Source organism: Pleurodeles waltl, chromosome 3_1 (genome assembly GCF_031143425.1).
Source record: "Pleurodeles waltl isolate 20211129_DDA chromosome 3_1, aPleWal1.hap1.20221129, whole genome shotgun sequence".
Taxonomy (NCBI): Eukaryota; Metazoa; Chordata; class Amphibia; order Caudata; family Salamandridae; genus Pleurodeles; species Pleurodeles waltl.
In genome coordinates, this window is record NC_090440.1 from 1,182,919,663 (window position 1) to 1,182,935,165 (window position 15,503).

Here is a 15,503-nt window from a genome sequence, read left to right on the forward strand (position 1 = left end):
TGAGGTTTTCAGGGCTATTTCTCACAAATAGGGCCCTTTTCAGATAGACCTCTTTGCTTCACGTCTCAACAATCAATTGCCTCAGTTCTTCAGTTGGTGCCCAGATCCGTTGGCTCTTGCCTTCGATGCTTTTTCTCAGGATTGGTCAACCTCTCTGAATTACGCCTTTCCCCCTTTTATTATGATAAACAGACTATTGGCCCACATCAGACGCCAACAAGCAGTGGTAGTACTGGTAGCCCCCTTTTGGCAATCCCAGGCATGGTTCCCATCTCTTCTAGAATTAGCGATAGATTTCCCTTTCCTTCTCCCTTCCTTTCCGGACCTCCTAACCAACCCTCTCAGATTCCATCACGATTTGATTGTACACAATCTTCTCGTCCTTTCAGCTTGGAAATTGTCGGGGATCCCCAGCCAGTCCCTGAAATTTTGGCAGAAGCTTTTAGCCTCATCGAACAGTCCTGGGCATCGGGCACAGAAAAAGCCTATAGCTCAGCTTTATCCCTATGGCATAGCTGGTGCATGGGAAAAGGTATTAATTCCCTTTCAACAGATGTAACCTTTATAGTTATTTCCTGGCGGCTGAGGCTAGTAAAGATAAGTCATATCGTACTATCAGCTTGTACAGATCTGGCATTTCCTCTCACCACCCATATATCAATGGTAAACCTGTTGGGGAACATCCCCTGATTTGTCGACTTTTAAAGGGAGTAAAGTTTTCTAATCCGTCTTTACCCAAATACAGTTCTCTATAGGACGTTAATGCTGTGTTTAATCTGTTTTTATCCTGGCCTGACAATAATATGCTTTCTTTGAAACAATTGTCTGCAAAATTAGCTATGTTACTATGCTTGGTTTCATTTGAACGTCTTTCCGATGTTAGAGCTCTGGATATCACTGCCCGTCAATTTACTCCGCTTGGCGTTTTATTCAATGTACATAGACGCACTAAAACGAATTTGCCATCTGTGTTTTATCCTTACTTTCCTGACCATCCTAAACTCTGTGTGAGTCAATGTTTGAAATCATATGAACATCAAACAGTCGATTTGAGATCATCTTCTGCTTCCCAACTACTTATTTCTTTTAAAAAAAAACTTGAAACCCGTCTCTTCTCCAACCCTAGCTCTTTGGGTCAAATGGATCATGTCCTTAGCTGGTATTGACACTTCCGTTTTTGGTGCTCATTCCTCCAGAGGTACTATGGCATCTAAGGCCTTTTGGGGTGTTTCTCATTTGGGGGATATTCTCAAATCGGCTGATTGGTCTACTGATACTGCATTTAAAGTATTTTATTGCAAGCCTGTTCATCATGCTGCATTGGATGTTGTTAATTTGCTTTAAACTTGCATAAAATGAGCCTCCGGTCTTGCCATAAAATGTAGATTTTCCTAATAATTTATGACTGAAAGTCTTAATTTTATTAAAGACATGGAGGCGAGTATTATCCTGCCTCAACAATTAATGCTTTCATTGTTTTCCCACCCTTGTAGCCTCAGCTACTCCGTCACAGGCTTCAACGTAACTGTCATCCATCAGCAGACCACCATTTTGTACCTCCTCGGATTTCTCCTCCTCATCTACATCGGTTCCATTTGGATGTCATCCTTTCTCCTGCCGAGATACGGTTGTTGAATTTATGTCAGGACTTTCTGGCTTTCATAATGGCTTTTTGCATCATTGGTTCTATTCTACCTTTGTTTTATTCTGTTTGACCCTCGCACAAGAAAAGAGGGCGGTTCACAGTCAAGATATGTATTTAGGGGATGGATGCCCTTTCATTGGTTGACACTTGAAACTACTGTTTTGCTCCCATTGGCCACTTTTTGTTTGGCCTTATGGGAGTTGTTGTTTTTGACTGCTGCTATTAAAATAAATAAGAAAAAAATGCATAATATTCGCCTCCGTGTCTTTAATAAAATTAAGACTTTCCATCATAAATTATTAGGAAAATCTACATTAACATGAAATCTGGTAGTCTTACTGACAAAAGTCTTCAATAACTCGATCGTTCTGTGAATAATTACGATCTATTGCTTCTGTTCTGTCTTTTAAACCAAGCATTTGCAACATCTGCACAGAGCACTAAACCCTGAACTCCTTTCTATTACCTAAATTAATTAATAGAAAATTGCTCTTTAAGAACGTTTCCATCCCACAGTCTTGCCATGATAAAAAACAGAAGCCTGTGTATAATTGTACCTGTATATTAATGCGATTATTTGCTGTATTTACTGCTCCTTTCTTATTATAATGCTAATAATGTTGTCTTTGTTGTTTTTTAAAAACTTTTTTACATGCTGCATTGCAACTCTGTTTGGATATTGCATTCAATTCAATCTTCCAGCAGTCAGAAAACAACTTCGTAGAAAAATATCGGGTCTCGTTACTGTGCTAGTTAATAACCACCACAGTAAGATTCTCTGGCTGTGAAACTAAGGTAATCGTTTCACTTTTCTTAAATTATGCTATTTAATTTTGATATATCCAATTTCCTATGTCTTTAATTAATTTGTTATATTCATTTAGTGTAAATATTTGCTCAGCCTTTTCAAATTTGACTCGTTACAATAAGATCAATTAAATTGTGCATATCCAACTTGGAAATACTCTGTTAACCCAGCAATATTTCCACGTAAAAGGCAAGAAAAATTGCTGGCCAAGCCTTGGTGACTATAAATGTGGTTTATAATAAAGAGGAACTTAGACCTCAGCATGGGGTCTGCCAATGCCGCAGGGGCGGGGAAGGCTCACTCAGTGACCGAGTCGCCAGTCCTCATTAGATTTACCACCCACTTGACTATTAATGTCCGATGAACGTGCTTACGACAATGAGGCGGAAGCTCTTTCGTCAGAAATTAATCCTAAATTAATTTACATATTCTGGCAGCACACTAACCACACTCTTTTGTCTCTCACAAAAAACCCCAAAGTGGATTGATTTGTAGGGCACAAAAACACAATGTGCCTCATTCTCCGAGAGTTTTATTCCAGCCTAACATGTTGGTATCAGGATCACCATGCCATACAGGGAAACTCTCTCTCAGGAGGACTGCCTGATGTAGGACTGACCCCTCGCTTTCTGTTGTCAGGAGGCTCTACTGGTTAAATATCTGTTCCCCACGGTTATTTGAACCAGAGGTAGTTGAAACCACGGGTTTGGCAGAGTATAAGCTTGGCCAGATTGTCGTGAAGCTTCTACACCACCAAATCCTATGCAGGCCTTACGACTGTATTTAAGATATGAATGTTGCAAGGCCTAAATGAAGCCTCTTGTGAAGGCTTGCACACCTCAGTCTTTTGTGTGGGAGCTGCTGTTGTCATGAATGCTCTGCGGAGGATAATTTACATATGGTTGCATTAGAGATCAACAAAAGCTTGGAAGTGGTGGCTTTTGACAGCACGTTTATAGATGAAAGATGATCCATACGAATAGAAATAAACTGTCACAGAGGAGACAGCAGGCTGCCTCCTTCTTAGCGTTAATAATTTGACGCTTACCGGGATGGCAGTGCTCGATGTACCTAGGGTCAGATTTAATGGAAAATGACGTTGCACATTGCTAGAGCAGGTGTTTTAATAAAAATTTTGAATTAGAGTTCATGTACTTTGAGTAATGGATTTGTTTAGAAAATGTAATAACGTAGAAAAATAACACACACATTTGAAAATGTGATCACGATGAGTGGCCGGCAATGTTCACGAAGTATACCTATAAATGGTTTATTAATATGAAATGTTGAGCATTTGTTAGATTAATGTCGTAATATGTCATATTAACAGTTGTGCATCATGTATGAGCTTTATTAATTGTAGGCCTTTGCTTAGTGGAGGTCTTGGCCTAGTTGCACGGCCACATGTCAAGCTGTATTTCTTTAAGTTTAATGAAATTTCTGTCTTAGAGAATTAAACTGTGATTTTCCATTAAATTGTTTAAATGTGTTCCTAGCTAAAAGTCTTTCTCATGAGTACCAATTGCTAGAGGATGCTGTTCTTGCTAAATGTAACATTATGAATGTATTGTGTGTAAGACTGATTTTCTCAGGAGAAGAACAATAGAGACACTGACTGGAGTCTAAGCTGCAACAATACTGTTACCTGACGAGCCGGATGATGAAGACATTGCAAGAGAAGCCAATCAGCAACATGTGAACGGAAAAGTGGTAGAATTCAGAGATGTTAAGTTTTTGTTTTATTGGACAAAGTGTGAACATGCGATCCCTTGACCAATAGGGACTTGGGAAGTAGTCTAGGAAATCCAACTTAATGGGACTGCACTTAGAGGAGATGTTGCGATTCTCTCTATTCTTCTTGAGGGTTTACCTCTATTCTTTCGAGTTGCTTAAAGACTTTGCTTTTTCTAAACTTTGATGCTGATTTCTGAATCCCTGCTGACCAGACTGATGTCCTGAGGACGAAGACTGACACTACATGCTGATCCATATTGAGGATAGGTATTATGAATTAGAATGTTAATTAGTATGACTATTTGCTTTTTCGTTCTAGGTACCAAGCGCACTGTTTTGATAAATCCATAGCTAGATATTTTCCAAATTTGTGTTTAGTAAATTGTTTTGCATGAAGCCCAACATGCTGATGCTAATCTGGTGTTAGGTAAGGATTCTCACTAATGAAAGTCTGTGATAGGGAATAACGTTTGATGCTTTTCTTTACTGAATCTAAATGTATATGATATAATTTGTGCAATTATTCTTGTTATTGATTTGTACTGTAACCTTATAATGTGTAACAGTTCAAGCTTTGATTAGATTGCATTTTTTCCGTCGGTTTGGACAGCCAGTGTTGTTTTTGTATGTTTATCATTTGATTTTGAGATTAATTTACGTGACATTAGCATTGTTAATATAGGGAAATAAATATTCAAACTTTTACATTAACATCATTGACCGCTTTGCGTCCCCTTGTAAGTTTACTTATTAAGGTCATATGCACTAACAACGGCGCTGCGCAAATTTGGCAGTGTCTTGCAACGTAATTTTCACAATGCAGGGATTTGCAGTATTTAATTGGCTATGGCACACCCATGTGTTTCCCCCTGCGCCGGCACTAAATTTGCTGCCGTGTGCCAATGCAGCCACCCTTGCACCATAGTGCAAGGATAGCTGAATTGAAGGAGGAGATTGTTTTTGTGAAGGAAAGACACCTTCCTGCACAAAACAATCTTTAATGGTGATTTGCTCTTTCTATGTGTTCTGCAAAATGCAGCACACATAGAAAGAGCAAAACACAAGGAGAAATGAAAGCATTTCTCCTTGTTGTGCCACTCTAACGCCAGCCTTGAGTGGCGTTTGATTTTGGCACTGCCTCAGGTGTACAAAAACTTGTAAACCTGGGGCAGAGTCAAAATGCAATGGCTGTTGCTGTGGCATGCCCACAGCAACAGCCATTGCATGCCCCTTCCATGCAAAGTGCTGCGTCTGAAGGGGCCATATTTACAAAGTTGCATTAAGGCACAAAAATTGGCTTAACACAACCTTGTAAACATGGTGCAGGGCATCTCGCCATTGGAGCGTCACTAAAAGTGACACTCCAGTGGCGCTAGGAGCTTTTAAATGTGCGGCCTGGTGTCTTTATCTTTGCTGAAATTAAAACAGCTCCCAGATTTAAGGCAAAGCATACTAGCAGGTTGTATATGTTGGTTTTCATTGACATAGATTGTGTTATTATTACAGTAATGCATGTTTGAAACTGGCACCCTGTTGCAGTACTCCCCTCCCCACTTTTTGTCTGGTTTCTGGATGAAACTTGGACTGGAGTGCACAGGGATCCTGCTAACCAGGCCCCCAGTGCCAGTGTCCTTTCCCTACAATTGCAAAAATATTGATACAATTTGCAACACCTTTAGCTGCTACTGTAGGACCCACATTTAAGACAAAGTCAGTGCCGGCGTTGCACCATTTTTTTAATGCAAAATCAGCGCTGACAAGGCACCATTTTTAGATAGTGTTGCTAGAACAGTCTTGCGACACTTTTCAGGAGTTAGCAACATTTTTCAGGAGCGCCTCCTCACCTTGCGTTGTTTCACAACAATGATATGTGTTCCCTCCTAAAAAATTATGCTACCGCCAAATCTACTAGCTGTCTGAAAAACAACACACGCCTAGGATCGGCCCAAAAAAATTACGTTAATTCTGATTAGCATAAAAAATTTAATGCCTGGTCAGCCCAGCTGCAACTACATAAGAAAAACACACAGAAGGAACCCTGTCAAGCAACTAGACAACTTAGACATGTTACTGCTACAGCTCGGCACCTTGAGAAGACAACAGTGATGACGTCAACTGCCACCAGCACCACTGTAGCAACCACAACCACCACCATTGCAGCCACAATGGCAGCACAGAAGTAGGGTGAGAATATTCCACACATGTGCATCCATTCTTGGTCTCAGGGACGAAGAGGTCATCAGACTGCATCATCTCAAGCGGGAGTCCATTGTACGGCTGCTCCACCACATTGCTCCTGACATCACAGCAAGAGGGAAAAGTACTACAGCCATACCACCTATGACCAAAACCCCTGGCCGTCCTCCACATGCTGGCCTCTGGATCATTTCAGACCACTGCAGCACTAGTGGGTGGTATCTCACAACCATCCTTGTCTGCCTTCATCCCTATGATCCTGGAAGCCATCACCCAACTCCCAACCCACCTAATCCGGTTCCCTAACACCCATCAACTGCAGCAGGAGATAAAACAAGGATTCTACCAAATATGCTGGGTTCACACATGTGATTGGTGCAATAGACTGCACACATGTCCAACTTGTCTCTCCTGTTGCCACGGAACACCTCTTCAGGAACACGAAACATACACCTTCAATTAATGTGCAGGCCATTGTGGACCATCTAGAGAGATTCACTAACATCCTCCCCAAAAATTTGGGTAATCAATAACTAACCAACTTTTTCAGGATGGACAACATGGCAATGGTCTACTCGTAGGTAAGTTAGCATACACTTCATAACACAGACAACAAACTAAACATGTGGGACAAACAATACATACACCACACTACACATACATGGACAGGCAAGCACAGATGTTTAGACAATAACACATATGCCGTATGATTTACTACACTGCAATCACCCTCACATACACTCACATGTACAAGTTCTTAGCACCACATGACTGACACTTTTAATGATGCAGTGGTAGAGTAATGCCTCCTCTGCATTCAAAAGTTGGAGTCAAGCCTCTACATGTGCCCACATGTTTATTACGAAATAGGGATCCTTCACACATGAAACTTAGCATGGAATAGCTCAGCTATGTGTATTGCATTGGCCATGCTACCATCAAATAACTCACATATTGGCACTGCCCCACATTCACCATGCAGTAGCACCAACAATTAATGCCACCTTAGTGGTGGCATCCACATTTAAATATCATTAAAAATACCTGATATACTCATAGTGTCCACCATTCCTGTGTGTGGTGCATATTTCAATACACATTGAAATAGGACATCGCCTTCATTAATAGGTCATGGGTAGGAATGGACACCTCAAAGCACAACAACAATCATACCTGTAAATTCCACATCTCCCTACCATGATACAAGGGTGCCTACAGTGGACTTTGGCAGCTGAACTACTGCGAGTGCACTGGTAGAGGCCAGAAACACTTAATATTAAGGAGACGTGGGACTTTGCAGGGCTGGACTGGTGATGCAGGGCAGTGCACCTGATGCCTTGTCCTGTCCAACAGGTGTCTGCAAACTTGTTGCATACATTGCAATACATCCCATACAACTGTGCCACGCTGTACAGATGGAACACCTACACATACGCATGGTAGCCAGCAATTGGCAGAAACACTTTGTGCAAGGGAGGCATTCCAAGGCCAAGGGTGGGGTATGATTCAAATGCAACACAAAGGGCGCAGCACCTGTCTCATGGCACACAACACACAAATAGGTATACATTTATCAAAAATCACTCTTCTGCAGTACTAATGTAATGGTACTAAGGTACAAATATAGACAACACTACCCATATTCTGCATGGGTGAACGGTCAGACCAGAAAATAACCAACAATCACCAGGCCCCTGAGGCACAACCCATGACTGGAAAGTGGACCACCACACACCAATACAACCATGCATTCAAACAGGAACATACACAATACCAGTTGCATGTCCAAATGACCAGCCTACTGAAAACAAAAATGTGCCATGGCATGTAGCAAAAAACAAATATGCACGCCTGAAACTTTTACTGACATTCCATTGCAGCAGACCACGGTTACAGCATCCAGCCATGGGTCATGACCCCATATGGAAACCCACTAACTGACGCTAAGCGGGCTTACAATGAAGCACACAGAAGGACCAGCAATGTGGTGGAGAAGATATTTGACAAGCTGTAATCCAGGTTTAGGTGCCTAGGTCCAACACGAGGAAGCCTGTTATACCCCTTGTGTGCAACATACCACTTGTCTATGCAATTTTGCATAACATCTGTTTTCGCACCAATGTCCCCTGGGAAGAACAGGTAGATGTCCCCAGTGAGGAGGATGAGGACATTGATGCACAACAGGAGGATGGGGAACAACCAAACTGCTGCTGGATCACGCAGAAGAGACCGTATTGTGCACAATGTTTTCACTTTGTGACTGTACTCCAAGCAACATAAAATAAAAATGTGTAAAGAAATCACTTTAACTATGATTTCTCATGGAGTACTTATTTTCATCATCACATACCTATTTAACTCACCCATATCTCAGAGAGCATGACTAGAACACAAAAGATGTAAATAATTTAGGAGCATAGTCAGGAACAAAAAACAAATACAAACAATGCACTACCTTATGAATGTGTGGGTGAAATGTAGGCATAGTTTGTAGCACTAACAAATTATATTGTCATAGACATATTACACAAGTGTGTTGGGTTGACATATGACTGCAGCAATCCAGGAAATACATGTGAAGAGTACTGTACCTATCTCTGGCCTAGGTAGGAAAAGAGTACTAAACACTTACAACACACCTCTGTGTCGGCTATGTAACCAAGCAATGTCTGAATGTCACTATCACAGGTGACAACTGAAAACCTACTCCTCAGTGGCACTCACATGTTTGACCAAGAGAGAGTGAAATACAGAGACCAGAACACCTACATGTATAAGTCTGTCACACTCAATCCAGTTTGGAATGTGCATGTAAGTCAAGCAATGTCTAAGCATGTCACAAACCCTTGCCAATTTGTACGTGTAATAAAGGACACAGATATGTTGAATGTCACATCTTCTCTACTCATAACTGTCATGAGAACTCACACAATCTAAATACACTCATAGCGAATGTGACAAAGGTTGTAGAGAGCAGGTTTGAGTGAGTGTTGATCTCAAAAACCTTATGTGGAAGGACAGCTAAGGGACTCCCTTAGTTTCCTTTGAGATCCGATATGTGGTGGTCGCTCAGACACTAAACAAGTCCTGTGGCTGGTGTTCAGTGATGTGTGGGGGTCAGGCATGTGATCTTGAAAAGCCAAGAAATGTGAGGGCAAAAATTGCATAGCCTGTGGAAGAAGCAATGTGCATCTACAAAGATCACAAGTATGCTTTAGGTGGTCATTACAACCCTGGCGGACGGTGTTAAAGCGGCAGTAAGACCGCCAACAGGCCGGCGGTAAAAAAATTGCAATTACGACCGTGGCGGAAACCGCCAACAAAGACAGCCACTTTAACACTCAGACCGCCATGGTGGTACAAACAAACAGCGCGGCGGTCACCGCCAACAGACAGGCGGGAGACAATGTACCGCCCACACTATTATGACAGGCCAATCCGCCACCTTTTCCAGGGCGGATTCACAGCGGATAAAAATACAGCGGAAAAAGGAATTTCGAAGGGAAAACGCTCACCTCTATACACTCCACGAGGAACGAGGACACCATGGAACCGGAACTCCAAATTCTCCCTGCGATAGTCTTCCTGCTCCTCTACCAGGAGCACGAACGCCGGTGGCCACATGCCCACTGTTCAATCCTGGGGAGTGCAAAGCCACAGTCTCTCAACTCTCTACAGTGGGTGGGTTGCCCACTGTTCAATCCTGGGGAGTGCAAAGCCACAGTCTCTCAAGTCTCTACAGTGGGTGGGTTGCCCTCTGTTCAATCCTGGGGAGTGCAAAGCCACAGTCTCTCAAGTGGATGACCGTCTCCACTGGTTCTGGAGGGGGACTGGTGCCCAGAGTGCTTCATCCTGTGAAGGACAGAGGTAGTGGATGGATCTCTCCACTGGTTCTGGAGGAGGACAGGTGCCCAGAGTGCTTCATCCTGTTAAGGACAGAGGTAGTGGATGACAGTCTCCACTGGTTCTGGAGAGGGACTGGTGCCCAGAGTGCTTCACCCTGTGAAGGACAGAGGTAGTGGATGGATCTCTCCACTGGTTCTGGAGGGGGACTGTTGCCCAGAGTGCATCACCCCGTGACAGCCCCAGTTGCGTCAGTGCCCCTGCCGCTCATGGACTAGCGGTGCTTGAGATGGCGGTGCCCTGTTCAGCGGTGCTTGAGATGGCGGTGCCCTGTTCAGCGGTGCTTGAGATGGCGTGCCCTGTTCAGCGGGGCTTGAGATGGCGGTGCCCTGTTCAGCGGGGCTTGAGATGGCGGTGCCCTGTTCAGCGGGGCTTGAGATGGCGGTGCCCTGTTCAGCAGAGCTTGAGATGGCGGTGCCCTGTTCAGCGGTGCTTGAGATGGCGGTGCCCTGTTCAGCGGGGCTTGTGCTGGCGGTCCTTCATGGCCCAGTGGGGCTGGTGCTGGCGGTCCTTCATGGCCCAGCGGGGCTGGTGCTGGCGGTCCTTCATGGCCCAGCGGGGCTGGTGCTGGCGGTGGCCTCCTGGGCAGCTGCCCTGGGGCTAGCGGTGGCCTCCTGGGCAGCTGGCCTGGGGCTGGCGGTGGCCTCCTGGGCAGCTGGGCTGGGGCTGGCGGTGGCCTCCGGGCAGCTGGGCTGGGACTGGCAGTGGCATCCTGGGCAGCGGGATGATGGCGGTCTTCTCCGCCGTGCTGCTCTTCCCAGACTTGCCGGGTTTCTTGTGGCCCTTCCCCACCTTGGAAGGTGTCACATCTGACTCCACACTCCCAACGGGACCCCTGGGAGCCGCTTTGGTGGCTGGAGTCTTCCCCCTCTCCCGCCGGGCACTGGCCAACTTCTGATGCTTCACAGGTGGGGGACTGTCTGTGCTGTGGCTCCGTGCCACACTGGCTGTCCTGGTGGCTGGTGCACTCCACATACCGGTGACGACAGGCACCACTGGTCCCGGAGATGTTGTGGCTGAGGTGCAACTTCGGGACCTATGAGATGGACGGGGTGGGGGAGGTGTGGGAAAAAGGTCAAGGGTGGACAGGAAAAGTTTTTTGGACACACTGGGACGGGTAGCTGGAGGGGGTTTGGAAGTGGAGGAAGAGGTGGTGGTAGTAGGAGGTGTACGTTTGGTGACTTTGGGTGAAAGTGCATGCGCTGGAGGCTGTCGTGAGGTGGATGGCTGTTGGGTGGGTGTGTGCCTGTGTTTGTGTATCTTGGGAGGGGGCGTCAAAGACACACTGGGAGAGGACACAGGGGATGTGTGAATGGTAGTGGGGGTGGTGACTGCACGTGAGCGGGGTATGCTGGTGGGTGTGCTGGTGAGGGACGTAGTGGCTGTAGAGGTAGTGCATGAAGGTGTGAGTGTAGATGAGACTGGGAGGGAGGAGGGGGAGGAGGGGGACACAGTGGAGGCAGTGGATGTTGGTGTGTCTGCATCTGTGTGTTGCTTGCGTGAGTGCCTGTGGGATGTGTGGTGCTTATGTTTGCCTGAGCTTCCCTTGTATGTTGAGGTGTGTGCAGGCTGGTCTGATGGTGTGCTTGGGATAGGCAGAGGTACAGGGGATTGGGTCTGGGTGGAGGAAGTTGGAGGGGGGAGGCTAGAGACGGGGACAATGGCTGCCATCAGTGCTGAGGCCGGAGTCTGAAAAGCTTGGTGAAGGGCCGCCTGACCAGAATGAATGCCCTCCAGGAATGCATTTCTTTGTAGCAACTGCCATTCTACATCCTGGATGGCATTCAAAATGGTAGACTGCCCAACAGTGAGGGACCTGAGGAGGTCAATGGCCTCCTCACTGAGGGCAGCAGGGGTGACTGGGGCAGGGCCTGATGTTCCTGGTGTGGTGGTGATGCCCACCCTCCTGGGTGAGCGGGCACGGGGCGAAGGCTGAGGGGCTGCTGGGAGGGTGGTGCTGGTAGGGGTGGTGGTGGCTGTACCTGTAGATGCGGGGGGCACAGATGTTGCCGCCACCACAAGGGAGCTCCCATCAGAGGAAGAGTCCGTGTCGCTGGTGTCAGCTCCTGTCCCTGACGTGGAGCTCCCCTCGCCCTCCGTCACACTGGTGAATTCCGAGTCCGTAGTCTCACCCTCCAGGGCCATGTGGGATGCTGCTCCCTCGTGCTCCGGTGCCACTGCTCTTCCGCCTGATGATGCTAATGCACACAAGAACAGGGGGACCACAAAAAGGGGGGGGACGACAGAAGAAAGACATGTTGAGAGCATGGATTACCGCTACCGTTGGCGGACACGACAGACACAGAAGCCCCCTGCACTACGCCGCGCTCTTAGGCTCCACTGTTAAATTCCTGGGAAATGGCCTACAAGGCTATAGACGACATCTTCACACATAGATGACACAGGGGCATGAATAGCTGTACTTGGCACTCTACAGAGGTGGGCTGGGGTGCCACATGGCCTGCCTTACGGAGGGGCCTTGCCTACAGAACTCGCCCTGGCCTAGGGAAACCCACAGCCCTCCTCCCCCACCCAGAAAACTCCACTGCACGCAAAGTCAGCAGAATGCGAGTGTACTCACCCCCTTGTGGCTCCTGTGATGTCCTCTAGCGCCCATCCAACTCCGGGTACGCCACCGCCAGGATCCTGAACATCAGGGGGGTCATGGTGCGACGGGCACCCCTCCCACATTGGGAGGCCATCCCCAGCTGAGCCTCCGCCGTCTTCTTGCTCCAGCGGCGAATGTCCTCCCATCTTTTCCGGCAGTGGGTGCTCCGTCTGTGGTAGACCCCCAGGGTCCAGACGTCCTTGGCGATGGCACGCCAAATATCTTTCTTCTGGTGGGCGCTGACCTTCATGAAATGTACAGGGGAAGAAGAATAGTCATTACCAACTGCACCGTCAAAGTGATTGGCCCCCATCCCTACCCTTGCCATGTGGCACATGCATTCACCGTCTTTCATGCACGCAGCACTCTGCCCCTTCCTTCTTACATCCAGCCCTCTCCACACAGGCATAGCCCATACAACATGCTCCCTGTGTACTTACCTGTTTGTCTGGAGGACCGTAGAGTAGGTTGTACTGGGGGAGGACCCCGTCCACGAGTTTCTCCAACTCCTCCGATGTGAAGGCAGGGGCCCTTTCCCCAGACGCACGAGCCATTGTCTCTTCCAGACCGAGGTCACAGCAGCACTTGCAGTGTAGGTCCTCTCCTGTCGAAGATCAGGTATCGAGTGACTGAACAGATAGAAAATGGCGGTCACGTCCGCGGCGGTGCGTACTGTCACCGCCGGTGTACTTCGTCATTGGCTCCTGGGACCCATAGGGTCCAATGTTAACCAATGCAGCATTGCACCCGGTCTTCGACCGCCTACCGCGACGGTGTACAACGCCAGCGCAGTTACCTCACATCCCATTGTCCCACTTTAGAGGTCAGGCAGCTGCCATTTCAGGGGCCCACATGGCTTCATTTTCAACTGCGTCACACATACCTAGGCCCAGACTCAACACACATACAGGCCACCTTTTGTGTATGGATGGTGTTCAGTGTAAACTGTGGGTACGTACCTCTGAGTTGTTTGACTCTGTGCTCGCTGTTGTCCTTCATAGGCACCGTCCGCTGGGACATGTGAGGAGATGGCGGCATTCTCCGGTGTACCGACCGTTGCTGGACCTGTCGACAATGGAGGAGCGACATTTGATAATCACCTACAGGCTTGACCGTGCCACAATCCAGGAACTGTGTACCTAGTTGGAGCCAGACCTGATGTCAGCAATCCGCCATCCCACAGGAATCCCCCCTCAAGTGCAGGTGCTGTCAGTGTTCCATTTTCTTGCAAGTGGCTCTTTTCAAACAACTTTGGCCATGGCATCAGGGATGTCCCAGCCTATGTTTTCCAATGTATTGTCCAGAGTGTTCTCTGCCCTTCTGTAACACATGCGGAGCTACATCGTTTTCCCTCAGGTGGAGGATTTGCCTACAGTGAAAGGTGATTTCTATGCCCAGGGACATATCCCCAACATCATAGCTGCCATTGATGGTACCCATGTGGCTTTGGTCCCCCCCCACAGGAGTGAACAGGTGTACAGAAACCGGAAGAGTTATCATTCTAGGAATGTACAGATGGTATGTTTGGCAGACCAGTACATCTCCCATGTGAATGCCATGTTCCCTGGCTCAGTGCATGACACCTACATCCTGCGGAGTAGCAGCATCCCTTATGTGATGGGTCAACTCTAGAGGCACCGTGTGTGGCTATTAGGTGAGCACCTGGAAGCAAGTCATTGGGAATGGTTGTCTGGGTCTGGGGTTATCCCTACAGGTTAGTGTGTGTCTAACAGTTGTCCCTTGCCATTTGCAGATGACTCTGGTTACCCGAAACCTGTCATGGTTACCGACCACAGTGAGGAATCCCGGGACCAGGGCAGAGGAACGCTACACTGAGGCCCAGGGGCGTACTAGGAAGGTGATCAAGCGGACTTTCGGCCTCCTGAAGGCCTGGTTCCGGTGCCTCCATATGACAGGTGGATCCCTATTCTACTCACCAAAGAAGGTGTGCCAGATAATCGTGGCCTGCTGTACGCTTCACAACTTGGCTTTGCGATGCCAGGTGCCTTTTCTGCAGGAGGAGTGTCCAGATGGCGGTGTTGTGGCAGCTGTGGAGCCTGTGGACAGTGATGAGAAGGAAGCAGAGGAAGAAGACATGCACAACAGGTACTCAGTGATCCTGCAATATTTCCAGTGATACACAGATAGGAATCCAAACCTGCCTACTACATGTACTTTGACACTACTACTTCTCTGTTGTCTGTCGTTTTCACCCAGTGTATGATCACTGAGTTGTCACTTTCCCTTACGATTTCACAGATGTGGGTCCCACTGTGTGACATCTGCTTAGATTCCTCATGGACTAGAGCTGTGGGACATAGGTATATTGACATTACTATTTAAAAAACATTTTAGCACTGTAATTGCTAATACACTATTTCGAAATCACAGACAGACTCCAGATCGTTTTGTGCTTTAGGTGTGTTTATTTAAATGCTCAATATTGGAGGGGGTAGTGAAATGGTGAGGGGTGATGGCGGAGGAGTGTCCATGGCAGAGTCTAGTCTATTAGTCTCACAGGTGCATTGCCCATATGGGCATTGGAAGTGGAGCTGGGGCAGTTTAATTATGGACAGGGTGACAAAGTGGGACAGTAGGATGACAATCAG